This window comes from Musa acuminata, chromosome BXJ1-9 (genome assembly GCF_036884655.1).
Source record: "Musa acuminata AAA Group cultivar baxijiao chromosome BXJ1-9, Cavendish_Baxijiao_AAA, whole genome shotgun sequence".
NCBI lineage: Eukaryota > Viridiplantae > Streptophyta > Magnoliopsida > Zingiberales > Musaceae > Musa > Musa acuminata.
Window position 1 is genome coordinate 20,570,710 of NC_088335.1, and position 24,676 is coordinate 20,595,385.

Genomic DNA, 24,676 nt, shown 5'->3' on the forward strand with positions numbered 1-24,676 from the left:
TAGAAGGAACAAAATAACATACATCTAATGCAATAAAAGCTCCACTAGGCAGATGTAGGGAGACCTCGCCAACAGCTAATACAGCAACTTTTGCTCCATTACCCATCTTGAGGTCCATCTCGCCTCTCTCTAGTCTCCTAGGCCTTGCCAGAACCTGCAACGAATTGCATATATGATAAGCACTACCGGTATCCAATACCCATGTGTTATCATTAGAGTCTGACAAATGGAGACTAATCATGAATGTACCTGAAGCTTCATCAAGCTTTTGTTTCGCCCTTTCTGTAAGGTACTCTTTTCAGTTCCTCTTCCAGTGCCCATCTTTACCACAGTGGAAGCATTGGCCTTTGTCCTTTACTGGGTCTTTCTTAGCAACTTTTGCTTTACCTGGTCTGCCCTTGCCCTTTCCCTTCTTAATGGACCTTTCTGCTTTCCTTTTCTTTCTGGTCTCACAAGTGTAGGGAACTAGCTTCTCTTTCTTAATAGTACTCTCTGCCTCCCTCAACATATTGAGGAGCTCTGGGAGAGTCACCTCAAGCTTATTCATATTAAAATTCATTATGAACTATGAAAAGGAATCTAGTAGGGACTGAAGCACAATGTCCACACACAAGTTATCCTCTAGGACCATTCCTAGACCTGTGAGTTTCTCTATCCACTCAATCATCTTTAGGACATGGTTCTGAATCAGTGTCCCCTCAGTCATCCTAACGCGGAAAAGGCTTTTGGATATCTCATATCGTTGAGTCCTTCCCTGTTCCTCAAACAATTTGCGAACATGTAGGAGAATGGATCTGGCATCCATCTTTTCATATTGTCTCTGTAACTCAGGAGTCATAGAGCCCAACATATAGCACTGAGCAAGAGTAGAGTCATCAATGTACTTCACGTAGCGAGCAATCTCATCCTCGTTTGCCCCTTCTTCGGGCGTAGGCATCACTGTATCAAGGACGTACACGATTTTCTCCGCTGTGAGAACAATTCTCAAGTTACGAAGCCAATCCGTATAATTTGGACCAGTGAGGCGGTTGACATCAAGTATGCCATGTAAGGGATTTGAAAGCGACATTTTTTGAAATTTGGTCTCCTAATATGACATGTCACACATACATATTTAATATATATCTACATCGCATGCAAATATATATACATATTTAGTATGTGTATAAGCAATCACATCAGATGATCATGGACTACAACCTAATATGATTAGGCCCGAGCCAGTAGGCCTAATCACTCACATCAAGATCTATGTGTGCAACGGTGCATCTCCATGCTCTGTGATCGTCCATCTCGTCCTCGTCGGTTCCGTCGACATCTTGATGCATCTCCATGCATCACGATCGTCCGTCTCGTGGGTCCTGTTATCGCATCCACGCTCCCGCTGCGCCTCCTCATGTGATTACAACTTAATCATAGGCACGCAGGCCCGACAATAAACGAGAAATATAATGGAGGTTCGCAGACCTCAATAATAATAATCACAAGTACACACATCACACGGTCCATGATCATCCGTCCACACATCATACATCACATGTATAAATAATCATCATCATGTAGGACTACTAGATAATAATAAAAATAATAATCAACTAAACCTTTTAATTAATTAATATTTTTCTGAAATCAGCGACATGTAGGGAATTTCTCAATTCCTAAGGGTATTTTCGTAATTTGGACAAAAGACAGAAACTGGAATTTCTCAAATTCCGAGGGGCAAAACTATCTTTTGCCCAGAAAACCCTAATGTCCTCTCTCCCTTTCGCTGCTTCCGCCGCCGCCACCCTGCCGGCGGCGGCCAGTGCGGCGAGGGGCGGGGCGCTGCCCTCGCCTGCGGGCGGCACGCCCACTGGCGGCGTTCCCGCTGCAGGTGGGCGCCCCCGCGGGCGTTTTTGCCCGTGGGAGCAGCGGCCATAGGCGCCGCTGCCATGTGGTGTCTCAGCCCGCGCTGCTGCCCCGCGGCGCCTCTGCCCGCGGGCTCAGTGGCCGTAAGCGGCTGCTGCAAGCAGTCCGCCGGCCGGCTGCTGCAGGCACAGCGCTTGCGCATGCGCCGGCGCTGTGCTGCCTGGCTGCGGCTATGGCTGCAGCTGCCGTTGTAGGTGGCTGCAAGCATGCAGATCGAGGGTAGCAACAGTTGCTGCCCTTCCTCGCTTTTGACGTCAACGATTTTGACATCAAAATTCTTCCTAAACACAACACACGCAGTTCAAAACCAATCATTCGCACGAACAACCTGGCTCTGATACCACTGTTGGGAAATCAATGGGGGCGACATCACATGCGCAGTGGAAGAACAAGAAAACAAAATCTCCGATTCCCAAAAAGATGTTCGTTGTCGTGCGAAGATTGGTGCGAAAAATCCGCGAAACATAAAACTGCATATAGAGATTGTGTTACCTAGAGAGATCGTATATCCCTGTTTCCTTGCAGATCCTTAGGAGAGGGTGAAGGAGGTCAAGCGTCCTCCTCTCTAGCGGTGATCCACACAGCAGGGTTGCGACGACGCTCCTCAAAACTCCAGGCCTACTCTGAGGTGGAGAGGGAGAGGAGAATAGGAAAGGCAAGCAAAGACTCTAGCCTATGAGGCTGTGAATCCCTCTTATTTATAGAGATCCCGTGTCAAACTCTAATGGGTCCTTCCCTAGTGGGGTATTGGATCTGCATCCAATAAGAAGCAAGAGTTGCCTTCTTGAACATCTCTAATTTGCTAGCTTGCATGATGTAGAACTTGTTACCTTGAACATCTCTAATTTTCATACCAAGTGCTATCTTGTATGCTATAAAACTTGCATATCTAAAACTTGATAGCTTGAATATTCTAAGCATGATTCAACACTTGCTATATTTTCTAGCAAAATTGCATGATGATAAAACTTGATATTATGATTTTCATGCAATGAGTTGAACCAATATCACACACACTTGATTGTGGTACTTCTCCTTTTTGTTGATGACAAATGGGGAGAAGTATGTTGATGACATGACATGTGATGCATAAGTTTATGCATATGTTCATGTTGACGTGTTGCAAGTATTCATGATGAATATTGCAATGACTTGAATTCAGTTTGAATTCAAGGTTCTATCAATATGGCATATTGATAGGGGGAGTTTGTTTAAACTCCGGGAGTTAAGTTTAACTCCGTCATCAAGTGGTTGTCATCATCAAAAAGGGGGAGATTGTTGAATCTCGTATTTTGATGATGAAACTACTTGATATATGTTTATGATTTAATCTGCGTTTTGAGTGACGCAGGATGCTTTGATCAGGATGAGACAATTATAGCAGGAAAATCATGTTGTGCCGAAGGAACATGTCAAAAGATTGGACGTCGGGCCGGTGGATCGGTCGACGTATCGACAGAAGGCTTCGGGCCGTGGACTTGGGCATCGGGCCAAGAAGAGCGGGTATTGTGCCAAGGATATCGAAGTTGCGGAGTCAACTGGCCAATTGGGCAATAGGCTGCAGGAGAGGACGATGCACCGAAGAATCAGACGAAGCGTCGAGGGACCAATGACATGCCGGACAACTTGGTTAATTGCTTAGGATTAATTGTCTCGATCGAAGTTTTGTTTTAAGTGTGTAGGATTAACTACGATGAAAGTTAGACAAGCAGCAGAAGTTGCGCCGGAGTCAAGTTCATGATCACGTTGGGAGTTCGAGAGTTCGACGGAAGTTCGGACGGTCGTCGGAGGTTCTGCGGGAACAGATCCGAGAAGTCCAGAAGCTTGCCAAGCGAAGCTCGTCGGAACTCGCCAAGTGGATCATCGCAAAGTCCAGGAGTTTGCCGGAAGTCCGCAGGAGCATCACCGAGGGTTCATCGGATGATCGACGGAAGTTCGTCGAACACTCGCCGGAAGAAGCGATTGACGCACCGAAGCAAAGCTGCAGGAATTGTCTTAGATTTAATCGTAGTTAGCACGTTGGTTAAGCTAGAAAATGGGAGGTGATCCCATTAGCTTAATCTTGGGGCAATTGGGCCCCTAAAAAACTGAAATTGGGCCGAATGGAGCTAACCATTCGGACCCTAATTGCACCAGGAGGTGCAACCGCCTAGGCCAGGAGGTGGCACCGCCTGGGCTGAGTCTTCCAGCGAGACTGGGCGGTGCAACCGCCCCAGCCAGGAGGTGGCACCGCCTGAGCTCAGTCTTCGAGCTAGACTGGGCGGTGCAACCTCCCTGACAGAGAGGTGGCACCGCCTGAGCTCGATCTTCGAGCTCTGGTAGAGAGGTGCAACCGCCTCAGTCAAGAGGTGGCACCGCCTGGGGCTCAATCTCTGAGCCAGACTCAGGCGGTGCAACCTCCCTGACAGAGAGGTGCAACCGCCTGGGCTCAACTTCGAGCTCTGCCAGGCGGTGCAACCTCTCCAATCAGGAGGTGCAACCGCCTGATCCCGGAATTCCGGGATTTGATCGTTTTGAGCTCCAAATTTGAATTGGGTTGGGGCCTATAAATACCCCACCCATTCAGCACTGAAAAGATACAGATCCACACCGAATTCCTAATCTTTTCTGTGATTCTAAGAGCTCAAATTTGTGTAAAGTCCTAAAATTCTCCTCTTTCTGTTCTTCAAGTTTTGAGTTGTAAAGAGAGGAGAAAAAGGATCTGTAAAGGTTGTCTCTTGAGCCTGTCAAAAGGAGAGAAACTGTAAAAGGGCAGTTGGCCTTCGCCTATTGAAGGAAGGCCCCTAGTTGACGTCGGTGACCTCGTCGGTGGAGGAAGCCAAAAGTGGAGTAGGTCAAGACTGACCGAACCACTCTAAATCTCTGGTTTGCATTTATTTTGAGCACTTTATCATTACTGCAAACCTCCTACATAGCTTCTGCTCTCTGCGCCTTTACGAACAAGTTTCTAAGTGCTGATCTTTCCGAATCTGCATTCAGACGTAAATCGGTGTTTTCATACGATATTTACATTACAATTTACGTTTACGTTTTGATTCTGCAAAACTGTCTTCTGCGCTTTTTACGATCGAGTTTCTAAGTTCAGATCCCTTTGAAACTGCATTTAGACGTAAATCTACGTTTAGGCGCAAACTGCGTCTAAACGTAAAAACTACGTTTAGACGTAAACTGCGCAAACTGTGTTTAGATGTAAAACTGTGTTTTTGACGTAAACTGCGCAAACTGTGTTTAGACATAAAACTGTGTTTTAGACGTAAACTACTTTTAAACGTAAAACTACGTTTAGACGTAAAACTGCGTTTAGACGCAAACTGCGTTTAGACGTAAAACTGCGTTTAGACGTAAAACTGCGTTTAGACGTAAAACTGCGTTTAGACGCAAACTGCATTTAGACGTAAATTGCATTTAGATGTAAATTGTGTTTAGACGTAAACTGCACTTAATCATAAGTTATCTTAGAATCGGCTTTTGCATCAAAACTGATTTTTATCTAACGAACGCAGCTTTCGTTTTTAATCGCTAAAAGATTTCCGCTGCACTAATTCACCCCCCCCCCCCTCTTAGTGCTCTCGATCCTAACAAGATCGTATATCCCTGTTTCCTTGCAGATCCTTAGGAGAGGGTGAAGGAGGTCAAGCGTCCTCCTCTCTAGCGGTGATCCACACAGCAGGGTTGCGACGACGCTCCTCAAAACTCCAGGCCTACTCTGAGGTGGAGAGGGAGAGGAGAATAGGAAAGGCAAGCAAAGACTCTAGCCTATGAGGCTGTGAATCCCTCCTATTTATAGAGATCCCGTGTCAAACCCTAATGGGTCCTTCCCTAGTGGGTATTGGATCTGCATCCAATAAGACAAGGGCTCCGTCGGATATCTCATATCCGAACCTCTACTCATCGCAATGCCTACCATATGTGTGTGACCCTCTAGGCCCAATATCGAGCTGGCCATGAGTCATACCTGTCAGAACTCCTTGTAACTCAGTGAATTATTATCTCTGTAATAATTCACTCGACTCATCGACTACGGACGTACTAGGCCACTATGCCGTAGTCCCCAGACGATACAGGGGAATCCAATCCATTGGACCTGTCTGTCCTCAGTTACTATGTACCTATAGTCCCTCATCCATCTAATATCCCAGAGACCGTATATCGAGCATGGTGCTGTCAGACCCATACGATTTCTACTCGAGTCTCGCTCTAATCGGATTCTCCCGGAGAACTCTTTCTCTCTCAACCCGAATGACCCTGGCCAGGGATTTGTCTGAGCAAGAACACATAGGATATTCCTCTCATGACGCCGAGAGTGGATGATCCTCTATCGACACTCAATAGCCCTCGTAAGGTCGACTACCACTCCCAATGACCAACTGTACTAGATCTGGGGACAGCCAAACCTATAAGTCTGGTATCAAAGAGTGGAGCACTCATACAGGACATCCTTGGTGTCTCAAGTCTAAGGACCAGATACACCACTAGGACTACAGAATCACTGTTTGACAATACGGCATCATCAACCATCCAGCATTCCGTAAGCGGATCAATCAGTGAACTCATTCTCCAATGAGCACCTGTACTGTATCCCTAGTGTCCCTACACGAGCAGCTATGAGACCAGCTACATCCATCATATGAACGGGTATATAGCACACCAGTCTATCCGGTTATCACGATGTCCCTCTCGAGTAACCTATGACCGGGATTATTTAGGATATATGTTTAAAGGTGAATCGATCTCATTATCGTGATCTCATCACGATTCGATTCCCATTGCACAAATCCAAGGACATCACAATATATATATGCATTTATGCAATAGTTATAAAGTGATATACACCAAAATATAATAAGCAAAAAGATTCTGTATCAAGTCACACGTGCCATCACTCACGTGATTGGCTTGCAGGGCACTTATGACTAGCATATACAGCACACCAGTCTGTCCGGTTATCACGATATCCCTCTCGAGTAACCTATGACCGGGATTATTTAGGATATGTGTTTAAAGGTGAATCGATCTCACTATCGTGATCTCATCATGATCCGATTCCCATTGCACAAATCCAAGTACATCACAATATATGTATGCATTTAAGCAATAGTTATAAAGTGATATACGCCAAAATATAATAAGCAAAAAGATTCTGTATCAAGTCACACGTGCCATCACTCATGTGATTGGCTTGCTGGGCACTTATGACTAGCAGGTCATCGCAATGCAAGATGAGTTAAATCAATTAGAAAGAAATGATGTGTGGAAACTTGTTCCTAGGCCAAATGATCATTTAGTTATTCGTACTAAATGAGTCTTTAGAAATAAGCAAGATGAATCTAGTATCGTGGTTAGAATAACAAGGCTAGATTAGTGGCTAAATGTTTCAACCAAGAAGAATATATCGATTATGAAGAAACCTTCGCTCTTGTGGCTCGATTAGAAGCCATAAGGATGCTCCTTGCCTATGCTAGTGGCAATAATTTTAAATTGTTTCAAATGGATATTAAAAGTACTTTTCTTAATGGCTTTATCTCTAAAGAAGTTTATGTTAAACAAACTTCCGGATTTGAGAATGATAATTTTCCTAATCATGTGTTTGAATTGACTGAAGCTCTCTATGGATTGAAACAATCCCCAAGGGCTTAGTTTGAAAGACTTAGCTCATTTCTAATTCATAATAATTTCTTTAAAGGTAAGGTCGATACTACATTATTTATTAAATATTTTAAAAATAATTTTCTTATTGTTTAAATTTATGTTGATGATATTATTTTTTGTTCTACAAATGAATCCTTATGTGAATCATTTACTAAAAGCATGAGTCTAGAATTTGAAATGAGCCTAATGGGGGAACTAACATTCTCTTTAGGCTTACAAATTAAACAACTTAGCAATGATATTTTTCTTAATCAAACAAAATATGCTTTAAACTTGCTAAAAAGATTTTATATGGATAGTTCAAAAGCTATCAACACTCCTATGAGTACCTCTACTAAGTTAGATATTGACAAAAGTGGAGAAAGCTTTGATCAAAAAACTTATAGGGGTATAATAGGTAGTTTGTTTTATCTCATCGCAACTAGACCGGACATTATGTTTAGTGTAGGACTTTGTGCTAGATTTTTTAATCTAACCCTAAGCAATCTCATTTAAAAGTTGTTAAAAGGATATTTAGATACCTAAAATGAACTCCTAAACTAGGATTATGGTATCATAAATCCAAGAACTTTGAATTGCTTGGTTATGTTGATGTGGATTTTGCTGGATGTAGTTTAGATAGAAAAAGTACATCCGGAACGTGTCAACTTTTAAGACATGTATTTTTTTCTTGGTCTTCCAAGAAACAAAACTCGATTGCATTATCTACAACCAAAGCTGAGTATATAGCTATAGGTGTATGCTGTGCTTAAGGTATATGAATGAAAAATACTTTAAAGGATTATGGAATTGACCTAAAAACTATACCTATAAAGTGTGACAACACTAGTGCAATATGCTTGGTCAAAAATCCTATTCAACACTCTAGAACTAAATACATTGACATTAGGCATCACTTTATACGAGATCTTGTTAATAATTATGATGTAATATTAGAGTTTATTGATACGAAACATCAATTAGCCAATATCTTTATAAAACCCTTAAATGAAGAACAATTTGACTTCATTACAAGGGAATTAGGGATGTTAAACTATATGAATTCATGAATTTATTAAATTTTTATTTTTGGACTTTCTTGATCACTCACTTGAATCATGATCTTATAGTATGCGAGCCATATGCATTTTTCCATATGAGTTGTTATGATGCTTGCGTACAAATTTTATATGGTAAATCATGAAATCCTTTGCCAAAACCAAGTATCATCATTCAAAATTGAAAATTATATTTCATTGTAAAGATCATTAATGTCAATATATATGTTATTTTGTTTTAGTATAATCATAGATATATTTTTGTATAGTTTTTCAATAATACAAGCATTAGATTCAAATTTAATAATATATCTTTTATCACACAATTAACTAATGCTCAAGAGGTTATGCTTTAAGCCATCAACTAATAACACATCTTTAATAAAAAGGTTAGATTTGTTACCTATGGTTCATTTGCCAATGATTTTACCCATATTATTATCTCCGAATGTGACATATCCTTCATCTAGGCTAATGAGCTTAGAGAATTAAGATGAATCTCCAATCATATGCCTTGAGCATCTACTATCAATGTACCATCTCTTGCTATAGCTTATGATGGTATATTTTTCTACAAAAATTAATAATTTTTAGGTATTCATTTGATCTTGTGTGTAATATCCTTCACTTTTAAAATTTATTAATAAGAATTTATTTGTAAATCGGATGATCTGTAAATATAGAAATTTTAAGGATGAAACTATTAAGTTAAAAAAAAAAAACCAAAAATTACGGTTTTATCCCACCGCCTCCCACACTCTCTGTTCCGTGCAGAGAGAGGAGCTGTGGGGCATGGGGGAGAAGAAGAAAAGAAGAGAGGAGGAAGAAGAAGGAGAAGAGAAGAAAAAAAGAATAAGAAGAGAGGGAAGAAGGAGAGGAGAGAGAGGTATCTGCAGCAACTAGGGCTGCAGCACCTCTGTTTCCTGTAGGAGGAAACAAAGGAGTGCATGTGTGGGGCGTCGGGGAGGAGAAGGGAAAAAGAGAAGAGGTAGAAGAAGAAGAAGAAGAAAAGACGAGGGTGGCTGCGGTAAGGGTTGCAGCGAGGAGCTGTGGTGCATTGGGAAGGAGAAAGGAAGAAGAGGAGAAGAAGAGAAGAAGAAGAAGAGGAGACGAAGAGAAGAAGAAGAAGAGAGAGGGGGTGACTGCGGCAAGGGCTGCAGCGAGGAGGTGTGGGGCGTCAGGGAGGAGAAGGGAAGAATAGGCGAAGAAGAGAAGGAGAAGAAGAGGAAGAGAAGAAGGAGAAGCGGGGGAGAAGAGGTTGTTGTTGAATCTCGGATTTTGATGATAAAGTCAATTGTCATTTGTTGTCTAATCTATGTGTTGAGATAAGTGTGCAGGATTAACTACGATGAAAGCTAGACAAGCAGTAGGAGTTGCGCCGGAGTCAAGACAATGATCACGTTGGGAGTTCGAGAGCTTGACGGAAGTCCAGACGGTCGTCGGAGGTTCTGCGGGAAGAGATCCGAGAAGTCCAGGAGCTTGCCAAAAGAAGCTCGTCATAACTCGCCAAGTGGATCGTTGCAAGTCCAGGAGTTTGCCGGAAGTCCGCAGGAGCATCACCGAGGGTTCATCGGATGATCGACGGAAGTTCGCCGAAAACTCGCCGGAAGAAGCGATTGACGCACCGGTGCAAGCTGCAGAAATTGTCTTAGGATTAATCGTAGTTAGCACATTGATTAAGTTGAAAATGGGAGGTGATCCCATTAGCTTAATCTTGGGGCAATTGGGCCCCTGAAAAACCAAAATTGGGTCGAATGGAGCTAACCATTCGGGCCCTGATTGCACCAGGAGGTGCAACCGCCCAAGCCAGGAGGTGGCACCGCCTGAGCTAGGTCTCCCAGGGAGACTGGGCGGTGCAACCGCCCCAGCCAGGAGGTGGCACCGCCTGAGCTCAGTCTTCGAGCAAGACTGGGCGGTGCAACCTCCCCTGATAGAGAGGTAGCACCGCTTGAGCTCGGTCTTCGAGCTCTGGCAGGCGGTGCAACCGCCTCAGTCAGGAGGTGGCACCGCCTAGGGCTCAGTCTCCGAGCTAGACTGAGCGGTGTAACCGCCCCTGACAGAGAGGTGCAACCGCCTGGGCTCAGTCTTCGAGCTATGCCAGGCGGTGCAACCGCTCCAGTTAGGAGGTGCAACCGCCTGATCCCGGAATTCCGGGATTTGATCGTTTTGAGCTCCAAATTTGAACTGGGTTGGGGCCTATAAATACCCTACCCATTCAGCACTGAAAAGATACAGACCTACACCGAATTCTTGATCTTTTCTGTGATTCTAAGAGTTCAAATCTGTGTAAAGTCCAAAAGTTCTCCTCTTTCTATTCTTCAAGTCTTGAGTTGTAAAGAGAGGAGAGAAAGGTTCTATAAGGGTTGTCTCCTGAGCCCGTCAAAAGGAGTGAAACTGTAAAAGAGCAGTTCGCCTTCGCCTATTGAAGGAAGGCCTCTAGTTGACGTCGGTGACCTCGTCGGTGGAGGAAGCCAAAAGTGGAGTAGGTCAAGGCTGACCGTCAAGGCTGACCGAACCACTCTAAATCTCAGTTTGCATTTACTTTGAGCACTTTATCACTTCTGCAAACCTCCTAAATATCTACTGCCTTCTGCGCTTTTACGAACGAGCTTCTAAGTTCAGATCTTTCCGAATTTGCGTTTAGACATAAATCTGGGTTTTCATACGATCATTACATTGCAGTTTACATTTACGTTTTAACTCCAATAATTACTAAAAACTACCTTATGTGGATTTATAGAACATATCTAAGCTCTGATCTTTCCGAATCTGCGTTTAGACGTAAATCAGAGTTTTCGTACGATCATTAAATTGCAGTTTACATTTACGTTTTAACTCCTATTATAACTGCAAACTAGCTTCTGTTCATTTATAAAATGTATCTCAAAGTTCAGTATCTTCAAACTGCGTTTAGACGTAAAATATATTTAGACGTAAAACTGCATTTGGATGTAAACTACGTTTAGACGTAAAACTGCATTTAGACGCAAACTGCGTTTAGACATAAACTACATTTAGACGTAAAACTGCGTTTAGACGCAAATTGCATTTAGACGTAAAATACATTTAGACGTAAAACTATATTTGGATGCAAACTGCGTTTAGACGTAAACAACGTTTAGACGTAAACTGCGCTTAATCTTAAAATCGGCTTTTACATCGAAATCGTTTTTATCGAACGAACGCAGCTTTCGGTTTTAATCTTAGAAAGATTTCCGCTGCACTAATTCACCCCCCCCCCTCTTAGTGCTCTCGATCCTAACAGTTGTGACGCCTTTGTTTCCTGCAGGAGGAAACAGAGGAGAGGGTGTGTGTGGCGCCGGGGAGGAGAAGGGAAGGAGAGGAGAAGAAGAGAAGAATAAGAGCAGGGGAGGAAGAGAAGAATGAGAGGGAAGAAGAGGAAGAGCGGAAGGTGGCTGCGGCAGTGGCGGTGGCTGCGGGAGCTGCGGCAGCTGCTTTTGGGAAAGAGAAGAAAGAAAAGGGAAAAAAAAGGGGCTGCGGTCATGATTGCGGCAGCGACAGCTGCATTTGCAGCAGCTAAGAGGAGGAAGAAGGCAATGCGGTGAAAGGGGCTACGACTATCACAACTACAGCGGCAGCTACGTTTGGGAAAGAAAAAAAAAGAAGGAAAGAGAGTAAAGAAGAGCATATAAATGTGTCCTAATGTTCTGCACAAGTTACAGTTGTGGAGGAAGAAAGAAGATTGGTACAGAAAATGAAAATAGGGAGAGGAGACAGAGGAAAAATAGAAGAAGGATTCGTGCATACACTTTTTTCGGATCTTCGGATCAAATCTTCGAAAGGCAAGTGTTTCGATCCTTTTTATTGTAAATATTTCGATCCTTTCTATTGCAAGTATCCCGATCTTTTCTATTGCAAGTATTTCAATCTTTTCTATTGTAAATATTTCGATCCTTTCTATTGCAAGTGTCCCGATCTTTTCTCCTGCAAGTGTTATCTTTTCTTTTGCAAGTGTTCCGATTCTTCCTATTGCAAGTTTTCTAATCTTTCCTATTGTAAGTGATCCTGATCTTTCCTTACTATAATTTTATCTCTATATTAGCTTTTAATATGAGGAACTTTGAATTGTTCTAGCATTGCATTTGGTATATCTCTTGTTCAGACGTAACGATTTGAATATGTGAAACTTCTGAGATTCTGACCTTTTTACCTTGTTATGATTATAACTTTATGCACTAGCCTTTGATTTGGACAAAACTTATTTGATCTGAATATAGACTCATAAACCTTTTTTTCGATAGGTTATTTTAAGAATTCGGAGTAAGTTTGCTTGTCCAAACTTCTGTTTTAAATGAGCCTATGAATTCTGAAAATCAGGGATCATAATTTATGACATTTTGATATTGAACTGCCTATAAGTCCCTGTTGGAAACTTTGATTTATTCAAAATTTATTTCATTAGAAACTAGACTCATAGATCTTTCTTTTGATACCTAGATTGAAAGATTTAGAGTCCAAATGTCTGCTCAATTATCTATTGAATCTGACCTTATGGATTCTGTAAAACAATGATTTTGTTTTCTGACCTTTGGTTACTAAATCAATTGTAACTCTGTTGGAAACTTTGATTCATACGAGACTTATTTTATCTAAAAATAGATTGAAATATCTTTCCACATAGCTTTCTTGAGTATATTGGAGCACAATTGATAGTTTAAATCATTTGTTCAATGTGCCTCTCGAATTCTATCAGAAATCGAGCTTTGGTCGATTTCGCATATTCTGGTTTCATTCCTTTGAAAATTGATTTCATTTAGCTTTCTTGTTCAATTGAGCTTTATATTACTACTTTGAATTCTTGTATACTCTTGTCCTTAAAATTATTTGTATTCTTGAAAACTTTTGTGTAACGTTTATGCTATATTGTATTGACTCATATAGGCACATGCATATCCCATTGTTCCGCATTTGCTTTCGATATGTGCCTATTCTAGTTTCCTTCCTTTGGACATTGAATTCATCTAACCTTCTTATTTGAAATGAGTTATATGTGATTGCTTGGAATCCTTGTATGCTCTTGCTTTTATTTCCTTTCAAATCAGAATACATTTGTGAAAGATTATGCTTGCATCATATTGACTCGTAAAGGCACATGTACGTTTTGTTGTTTCGTGTGTGCTTCTGATATATGTTATTTATTGTTCATACTGTAATGTGAACCTTTGCCAGAAATGGTAAAGGGAGTTATGCATAGAGCCTGTGATGCTCTACCGGCCCCCTCTGACTTCACTTAGACGTGGGTGGATAGAGCTCCTGTTGGGAAAATCTTTGGGGGCGACATTACATGCGCAGTGAAGAACAATAAAACAAAATCTCGATTCCCAAAGAGATGTTCATCGTCGTGCGAAGATTGGTGTGCAAAATATGTGAAACTGAACAACTGCGTATAGAATAGATTGTGTTACCTAGGGAGATCGTATATCTCTGTTTCCTTGCAGATCCTTAGGAGAGGATGAAGGAGGTCAAGCGTCCTCCTCTCTAGTGGTGATCCACACAGTAAGGCTGCGACGATGCTCCTAAAAACTTCAGGCCTGCTCTGAGGTGGAGAAGGGAAGGAGAATAAGAGAGGCAAGCAAAGGCTCTATCCTATGAGGCTCTGAATCCCTCCTATTTTTAGAGGTCTCCTGTCAAACCCTAATGGATCCTCGCCTAGTGGGTATTGGATCTGCATCCAATAACCCAAGCCTTTTAGATTAGTGGATTTCTATTCAATAATCTCTCATGAGCTCTTATTGGATCTCGTCCATGGGATCCAATAATTCAGGGGCTTATTGGATATCCAATAAGATAAGGGTTCCGTTGGATATCTTATATCCGAACCTCTACTCATCGCAATGCCTACCATATGTGTGTGACCCTCTAGGCTCAATATTGAGTTGGCCGTGAGTCATACCTATCAGAACTCCTTCTAACTCAGTAAATTATTATCTCTGTAATAATTCACTTGACTTATCGACTACGGACGTGCTAGGCCACTACGCTGTAGTCCCCAGACGATGAGTAATCCAATCCATTGGACGTGTCTGTCCTCAATTACCGTGTACCTATAGTCCCTCATCCATCTAATATCCCAAAGACCATATATCGAGTATGGTGTTGTTAGACCCATACGGTTTCTACTCGAGTCTCACTCTAATCGGATTCTCCCGGAGAATTCTTTCTCTCTCAACCCGAATGACCCTAGTCAGGGATTTGTTTGAGAAAGAACACATGGGATATTCCTCTCATGACGCCGAGAGTGGATGATCCTCTATCGACACTCAATAGCCCTCGTAAGGTCGACTACCACTACCAATGACCAATTGTACTAGATTTGGGACAACCAAACTAGATCAAAGAGTGGAGCACTCATACAGGATAATATTGGTGTCTCAAGTCTAAGTACCAGATATACCACTAGGACTACGGAATCGCTATCTGACAATAAGGCATCATCAACCATCCAACATCCTGTAAGCGGATCAATCAGTGAACTCATTCTCCAATGAGCACCTGCACTGTATCCCTAGTGTCCCTACACAAGCAGCTATGAGACCCGCTGCATCTATCATATGGATAGGTATACAGCACACCAGTCTGTCCGGTTATCACGATGTCCCTCTCGAGTAACCTATGACCGGGATTATTTAGGATGTGTTTAAAGGTGAATCGATCTCATTTTCGTGATCTCATCACGATATGATTCCCATTGCACAAATCTAAGGACATCACAATATATATATGCATATATGCAATAGTTATAAGTGATATATGCCAAAATATAATAAGCAAAAAGATTCTGTATCAAGTCACACGTGCCATCACTCACGTGATTGGCTTGCTGGGCACCTATGACTAGCAACTCTCAGACGTGGGAGACTTATGTCTGGTGGTCATTTAGAAATGGATGAATCACATTCTATCTGTGGTCCCACTACACCTTTATGTTTGATATGATATCCAGAGCTTTCGTTATATGTTTCTATACATGCTTTGGATAAGAATGATATGAATGCAACGTCAAATATGACGTTTGAGCTTCTGTTTCGTATTTGTTCTTTGATATGCTCCGAAATGGTTCATATGTCGTTGATATGTTCTAAAATATTTCATATACTATTGATATGTTCCAAAATACTCCCTATGCCTCTGAAATGTTCCTACGCCATTGATACACTTTGAAATATTTCATATGTCATTGATATGTTCTGAAATGTTTAATTTGTTATTGATATGCTCCAAAACGTTTCATACGCCATTGATAAGCCCCGTAATATTTTATCCATTATTGATATACTCTGAAATGTTTCATCTGTCATGGTTATGCTCCGAAATATTCCAAATGTCATTGATATGCTCTAGAACATCTCATACGCTATTGATATACTCCAATTACTTTATGCTCTATTTGTTATAAACCAAATATGTTTTCAATGAAATGACATTTGTGATTCTGTATCTAATAAGATGGTATCCATAAGAATTCTTGTATTCTGCCTTGCATTATGATACCTTACTTATTTGAAATCGTTCATTTTATTCTGAATATGTTTTGTCACTTGCTGAGCTATTTTTAGCTCACTCCGTTGTTATATAAATCTTTCAGGTCAGCTTGTCACTCTTTGAGATATTTGAATTAGGCTGAGGCATTGGAGAGCTATTCAGAATTATGGGCAAGTCTTGTTGGTTGTTATGTTATTGTTGTATAAGCATATTTTGTATGTAATGAAATGTTATCGATAAACCAAAATGGATATACCTTGTAAAAGTGTCAGAAGATCTCTCTTCTTTAGAATTTCGGAATGTTAAGTCTAGTTTACGATGATATGAACTGGTGGTAAATGGTTGGAGTTCTGATTGTATAAATTATTTAGCTTATGGATTTATAAATGTTGTTCATGTTTGTTAAGTTGGTTTGGATTGCCATAAATGTGAATTATCGAGTGATGTGATATATGATTATAAACTGTACAAGTTTTATATATGTGAATTTGATAGAATATTTTTTAGTGTCCTCAAATGTTAGTATGGATCCTGGATTGGTTTTTTATGAAAATTTTTAATATTATCGATCTTTTTTTAGGGGCTTAATAGAGGTGGTATCAGAGCATGGTTTGAGAATCACTAAAATATTTGATATGTTGACGTGAAAAATATATTGAGGTCTAGTGAACTATTGTGATTGGTGAAAATTTTCTTTGATGCATTTTAGGAATCTAGGATGATGATGACATTTGGTCTTCCTATTTCATTTGTTTTTTATTAATTAAGGGGAATGAAAGGGTTGATCGAGGATACTAAATCAGAGTAGCGCAATGAAAGCATGGTGAACCTAATTTCATTGGTGGTAGAAAAATGGATGATACAAACGGAGAAGATATTTAATGTACAAAATTGTTCTGATGATCAAAAGATTTCTTTTGCCACCTTATATTGGAAGTAGAGGCTGATCATTATTGAGAACAATGGAAAGAATTTTTGAAGATCAATGGAAAGAATGATAAGGATAAGTTTACCAATAAAAAAAATATAATTAAAAATAAATTAGAAAGTGATAACAAGAGGGTCAAGACATTTGGATTTAAAAAGGGAAGTCACCACAAAAGACTCAATCATGTGTAAATTGCAAGTTAAATTATGGAACAAGTTTTTGTTTGTGGGTGACTAGAGTCTATTTTGCTTTTGGAAAGTTGAATCATAAAATAAAATATTGCCCTTTGAACAAGAAGAAAGAGTCACTGCCTCATAAATCATCAGCCCACGTCAGAGTGTATGCTATCATTGAATATGATTCTAAAACTTTTGAATTAGTGGTCGAAGGTATTATTCATGTTTATGAAAGAATGTAAATATTTGTTTGACCATGGGTCCCATCTACGATTTGATTCGTAATATTTTGCTTATCACTTGGGTATTCAACCTAAACCACTATTATGTGTTATATGTAAATACAATCATTGGAGATTCTTTGATAACGAACTTGAATATGGTCTTCTTGATTGATTTTTATTAGAGAACTTGAACTTTTTGCTAATTTAGTTCTCCTAGAAATTTAGAGTTTTGATATTATATTTGGTATGGATTGACTATCTTCTTATCATACCAGTATGGATTATTATATAACAAATGATTACTTTTGCATATTAGATCAACTCATCTATTATTTTGAGAGTATTGGACATGATTTATCTCCTTGCCTAATATATCCCATGATGACTTGCTTGGATTACCTCCAAACGTAACTTTGCTTTTGATTTGGTCTCTGGGACAATCCCAATATCTAAATCTATCTATAGAATGACTTCATTTGAGTAAGTGGAATTGGAAAAACAACTACAAGGACTATTAAATGAGGATTTTATTTGACTTAATATTTCATCATGGGGTGCTCCGATGTTAGTTAAAAAGATGGAAGGAACATTGAGACTTTACATTAATTTTAAACAATTGAATCAGTTGATCATAAAAAAATGAGTATTATCTAAAGTGACGACTTGTTTGATAAACTACAGGGTACACAAGTATTTTCAAAGATTGATCGAAGGTCGGATTATCATCTATTGAGGATCAAGGAGGATATTTCGATCATTCTTAAATGATTGTGTAATTGTATTCCATTGATGAAACTATTTGAGAGTTTGAGGAGGTATAACCAATTTAGGGGACTAAATTTTCTTTTAAAGGAGGAAGAGTGTAATATTCCTCACTTTTGAAATTTATTAATAAAGATTTATTTGTAAATCGGATTACCTATATGTAAATATAGAAATTTCAAGGACTAAACTATTAAGTTGTAAAAAAAGAAAAAAAAAAAAAGAAAAAAAAAACTGAATATTTCAGTTTTATCCCACCGCCTCCCACGCTCTCTGTTTCCGTGTGAAACAGAGAGAGGAGCTGTGGGGCGTGGGGAGAAGAAGAAGAGAAGTAGAGGGAGAAGAGAAGAAAAGAAGAAGAGGGAAAAGAAGAGAGGAGGAAGAAGAGGGAGAACAGAAGAAAAGAAGAATAAGAAGAGAGGGAAGAACGAGACGAGAGAGAGGTAGCTGCAGCAGCTAGGGCTACAGCACCTCTGTTTCCTATAGGAGGAAACAAAGGAGTGCATGTGTGGGGCGTCGGAGAGGAGAAGGGAAGAAGAGGAGAAGAAGAGAAGAGGAAGAAGAAGCAGAAGAAGAAAAGAGGAGGGTGGCTGCGGCAAGGGCTGCAGCGAGGAGCTGTGGTGCGTTGGGGAGGAGAAAGGAAGAAGAGGAGAAGAAGAGAAGAAGAAGAAGAGGAGACGAAGAGAAGAAGAAGAAGAGAGAGGAGGGTGACTGCGGCAAGGGCTGCAGCGAGGAGGTGTGAGGCGTCAGGGAGGAGAAGGGTAGAATAGGAGAAGAAGAGAAGGAGAAGAAGAGGAAGAGAAGAAGGAGAAGCGGGAGAAGAGGCTGTGACGCCTCTGTTTCCTGCAGCAGGAAACAGAGGAGAGGGTGTCTGTGGCGCCGGGGAGGAGAAGGGAAGGAGAGGAGAAGAAGAGAAGAAGAAGAGCAGGGGAGTAAGAAGAGACTGCGGCTGCGGCGGTGGCAGCTGCAGCCGGAAGAGAAGAATGAGAGGGAAGAAGAGGAAGAGGGGAAGGTGGCTGCAGGAGCTGCGGCAGCGGTGGTGGCTGCGGGTGCTGCTTTTGGGAAAGAGAAAGAAAGGAAAGGGAAAAAAAAGGAGTTGCGGCCATGATTGCGGCTGCGGCGGCGGAAGCTGCATTTGCAGCAGCTGTGTCTGCGAAAGAAGAGGAGGAAGAAGGTAGTGCAGTGGAAGGGGCTGTGACTGTCGCAGTGGCAGCGGCGGTGGCTGCGGCAACTGCGTTTGGAAAAGAAAAAAAAAAAAAGAAGGAACGAGAGTAAAGGAGAGTAGGTAAATGTGCCCCTATGTTCTGCACGAGTTGTAGTTTTGGAGGAAGAAAGGAGATTGGTGCAGAAAATAGGAAGAGGAAAAATAGAAGAAGGATTCGGACGTACATCTTCGGATCTTCGGATCAAAATCTTCGAAAGGCAAGTGTTTCGATCCTTTCTATTGTAAATATTTCGATCATTTCTATTGCAAGTGTCCCGATCTTTTCTCCTGTAAGTGTTATCTTTTCTGTTGTAAGTGTTTCGATCATTTCTATTGCAAATATTTTGATCCTTTCTATTGCAAGTGTCCCGATCTTTTCTCTTGCAAGTGTTATATTTTCTATTGCAAGTGTTCCGATCCTTCCTATTATAAGTGTTCTGATCCTTCCTATTGCAAGCTTTATAATCTTTCCTATTGTAAGTGGTCCTGATCTTTCCTTATTGTAATTTTATCTCTACATTTGCTTTTAATACGAGGAACTTTGAATTGTTCTAGCATTGCATTTGATATATCTCTTGTTCAAACGTAACGATTTGAATCTGTGAAACTTTTGAGATTCTGACCTTTCTACCTTGTTATGGTTATAACTTTATGCACTGAACTCTGATTTGGACAAAACTTATTTGATATGAATATAGACTCATAAACCTTTCTTTCGATAGGTTATTTTAAGAATTCAGAGTAAGTTTGCCTATCCAAACTTCTGTTTCAAATGAGCCTATGAATTCTGAAAAACAGGGATCGTAATTTATGATATTTTGATACTAAACTGCCTATAAGTCCCTGTTGGAAACTTTGATTTATTCAAAGCTTATTTCACTGGAAACTAGACTCGTAAATCTTTCTTTTGATACTTGGATTGAAAGATTTAGAGTCCAAATGTCTGCTCAATTATCTATTGAATCTGACATTATGAATTCTGTAAAATAATGATTTTATTTTCTGACCTTTGGTTACTAAATCAATTGTAACTATGTTGGAAACTTCGATTCATACAAGACTTGTTTTATCTAAAAATAGATTGAAATATCTTTCCACAATAGTTTTCTTGAGTATATTGGAGCACAATTGATAGTTTGAATCATTTGTTCAATATGCCTCTCGAATTCTATCAGAAATCGAGCTTTGGTCGATTTCGCATATTCTGGTTTCATTCTTTTGGAAATTAATTTCATTTAGCTTTCTTATTCAATTGAGCTTTATATTACTGCTTTGAATTCTTGTATGCTCTTGTCCTTCAAATTATTTGCATTCTTGAAAACTTTTGTATAACGTTTATGCTATATTGTATTGACTCATATAAGCACATGTATATCCCATTGTTCTACATTTGCTTTCGATATGTGCCTATTCCAGTTTCCTTCCTTTGGACATTGAATTCATCTAACCGTTTTATTTAAAATGAGTTATATGTGATTGCTTGGAATCCTTGTATGCTCTTGCTTTCATTTCCTTTCAAATCTGAATACATTTGTAAAAGATTATGCTTGCATCATATTGACTCGTAAAGGCACATGTACATTTTGTTGTTCCGCGTGTGCTTCCGATATATGCTATTTATTGTTCATACTACCCTTTTGTACTCTGGTGTTGTGGGATAATGTGAACCTTTGTCAGAAATGGTAAAGGGAGTTATGCATAGAGCCTGTGATGCTCTATCGGCCCCCTCTGACTTCACATAGACGTGGGTGGATGGAGCTCCCCGACGTGGGAGACTTTTGTCTGGTGGTCATTCAGAAATGGATGAATCACATTCTGTCTATGGTCCCACTACACCTTCTGTATGTTTGATATGATATCCAGAGCTTTGGTTACATGTTTCTATATATTCTTTAGATAAGAATGATATGAATGCAACGTTAAATACGATGTTTGAGCTTTTGTTTCGTATGTGTTCTTTGATATGCTCCGAAATGGTTCATATGCCATTGATATGCTCTGAAATATTTCATATGCTATTGATATGTTCCGAAATACTCCCTATGCCTCTGAAATGTTCCTACGCCATTGATACGCTTTGAAATATTCCATATGCCATTGATATGTTCTGAAATGTTTCATTTGTCATTGATATGCTCTGAAACATTTCATACGCCATTGATAAGCTCCGAAATTTTTATCCGTTATTTATATGCTCCAAAATATTTCATCTGTCATGGTTATGCTTCAAAATGTTTCAAATGTCATTGATTTGCTCCGGAACATCTCATACGCTATTGATATGCTCCAATTACTCTATGCTTCATTTATTATAAACCAAATATGTTTTGAATGAAATGACATTTGTAATTCTGTATATAATGAGATGGTATCCATTAGAATTCTTGTATTCTGCCTTGTATTATGATACCTTGTTTGAAATCGTTCCTTTTGTTCTGAATATACTTTGTCACTTGTTGAGCTGTTTTTAGCTCACTCTGTTGTTATATAAATCTTTCAGGTCAGCTTGTCACTCTTTGAGATATTTGAATTGGGCTGAGGCATTTGAGAACTATTCAGAATTATGGGCAAGTCTTGTTAGTTGTTATGTTATTGTTGTATAAGCATATTTTGTATGTAATGAAATGTTGTCGATGAACCAAAATGGATATACCTTGTAAAAGTGTTAGAAGATCTCTCTTATTTAGAATTTCGGAATGTTAAGTCTAGTTTACGATGATATGAACTTGTGATAAATGGTTGGAGTTCTGATTGTATAAATTACTTAGCTTGTGGATTTATAAATGTTGTTCATATTTGTTAAGTTGGCTTAGGTTGCCATAAATGTGAATTATCGAGTGATGTGATATATGATTATAAACTGTATAGGTTTTATAGATGTGAATTTGATAGAATATTTTTCAGTGTCCTCAAATGTTAGTTTGGATCCTAGATTGGTTTGTGATGAAAATTTTTAATATTATCGATCTTTTTTTAGGGGCGTGACATTGGGTGCCTCAAAAATCGATCTATATATCTTATCATATTGCATTGAGTCATTTGAGGTTCTTTTAGGAACCTAAATCAATCTATATGGAAAATATTTTTTAAGTGGATATTTATAGGCAATATGTTCGAGTTTACAGCAAAAGTTGCATTTGGTGTGAGGTGAAACATGCAAGGTCGAGCCTTTAACAAAGGTGGCTAGATTTTGATGAGAGCTACTCACAAATCCAATTCTACTTCTCCTATGAATGTGACCCTTTTTGGCAAGGATCATGTTCAAATATTTGCTACCAATCTCAAATTTTTGTAAAGTTTCTTTAAGTAGTAAGTTTTCTTTTTTAAGTATTTCTTATTTATCACATTTGATACAAAGACTTAAACTACTATTATGCTCAACCTTTAATCTATCCAAATCACTAACAAGAGAAGCATGATTCTTTTGTAACAATTTATATTTTTTACGAATTAATTTACATTCATTAAACAAATCATGAAAAGCACTTAATAATTCATCAAAGATAAATTTGTGTCAATTGACTTACCTCATCTCCGATAGCCATTAGCGCATAATAAGTAACTTGCTCGGTGTTGGTTGGCTCCTCTTCTTTGGATGAACTTGAGTCGTCTCATGTTTCTTTAAGGGCCTTCTTCTTTTTTGGTTGCTTCCTCTTTGCTTGGGGACATTTACTCTTGAAGTGTTTCGGCTTCTTACATTCATAGCATATCACTTATTTTTTCTTGGGTTCAAATTTATTTTTAGTGTCATTTTTAAATTCATTCATTTTTATGAATTTTTTGAACTTCTTTGTTAAGAGCACCAAGTCATCATCATAATCCTCATCACTTGAATTTTTTTTCAAGTGGTTGTGTTCTTAATGACATATACTTCCTATTCTTTGGAAGGGTGTCCTCAAGCTCTTCATGAGCTTTACAAGTCATCTCATAGGTTATTAGTGACCCAATTAGTTCCTCAAAAAATAAATTATTTAGATCTTTGGCCTCTTGTATGACTGTTACTTTAGCGTCCCAACTCTTTAGAAGGAATCTTAAAATTTTATTAACAAGTTCAAAATCCGAGAAACTTTTACCAAGTCCTTTTAGACCATTGACGACATCCGTAAATCGGGTGTACATGTCTCTAATGGTTTCACTCGGTTTCATTCGAAATAACTCATAAGTGTGCACTAAAAGATTAAATTTTGACTCCTTCACTCTACTAGTGCCTTCATGAGTCACTTCGAGTGTGTGCCAAATATCAAAAGCCGATTCACAAATAGACACGCGATTGAACTCGTTTTTATCTAAGACATAAAACAAGGCATTCATAGCCTTGGTGTTTAAGGTGAAAGTCTTCTTCTCTAACTCATTCCAATCGTTCATTGGAAGAGAAGACTTTTGAAACCCATTACCTACAATATTTCATAATTTAAAATCCATTGAAATTAGAAAGATCCTCATTCTAGTCTTTCAATATGTGTAATTTGTTTCATTGAACATGTGCGGACATATAATTGAATGACCCTCTTGGCTGCCGACAAATGTCATCTCTCTTGGGTTTTAAACCAAACGAGAGTGAACCTTGCTTTGATACCAATTGTTAGGATCAAGAGCGGCACTAAGAGGGGGGGTGACTTAGTGCAGCAAAAAATTCTTCAATTTCATAAAATATTTTGTACATTCAATGAAAATCGATTTGAAAAGATAGCAACTTGAAACATATGATAGCATAAGCGTAGTGAAAGCAAGATGAGAAGGAGAAGCAGTTTGCTATCAAATGATTTGCAGTTAAAGTAAATTGCTCAAAACGAAATGCAAATTAGAATTTAGAGTGGTTCGGTCAATGTGACCTACATCCACTTTCGGATTCCTTTTCTGACGAGGTCTCCGACGTCCACTAAAGGCCTTTCTTCAATAGGCGAAAGCTAATCACCTTTTACAGCTCTTTCTCCTTTTGTCAGGTTTACGAGACAACCCTTATAAGTCTCACTCCTCTTTCTTGGATGGTTACATGGCTAAGAGATGAAGGAGGAGAACTCTTCACTTTTACAACACTTTAAGACTCAAGAACTCAAGATTATGCTAATAGTTTTCATATTCTTTCATGTAGAAAAAGGTGGGGTTTTTATAAGCCACAATGGCTTTAAAAATGGAGCCAAAAAGTGTCTCATCCCGGATTTCTGGGGTACTGATGGTACCACCGCCATTACTGGGCGGTACCACCGGCTAACACGACATTGGGCGGTACCATTGCCTAACAGAGCTCAGAGACCGAGCTCTAGCGATACCACCACTAGCAGCAT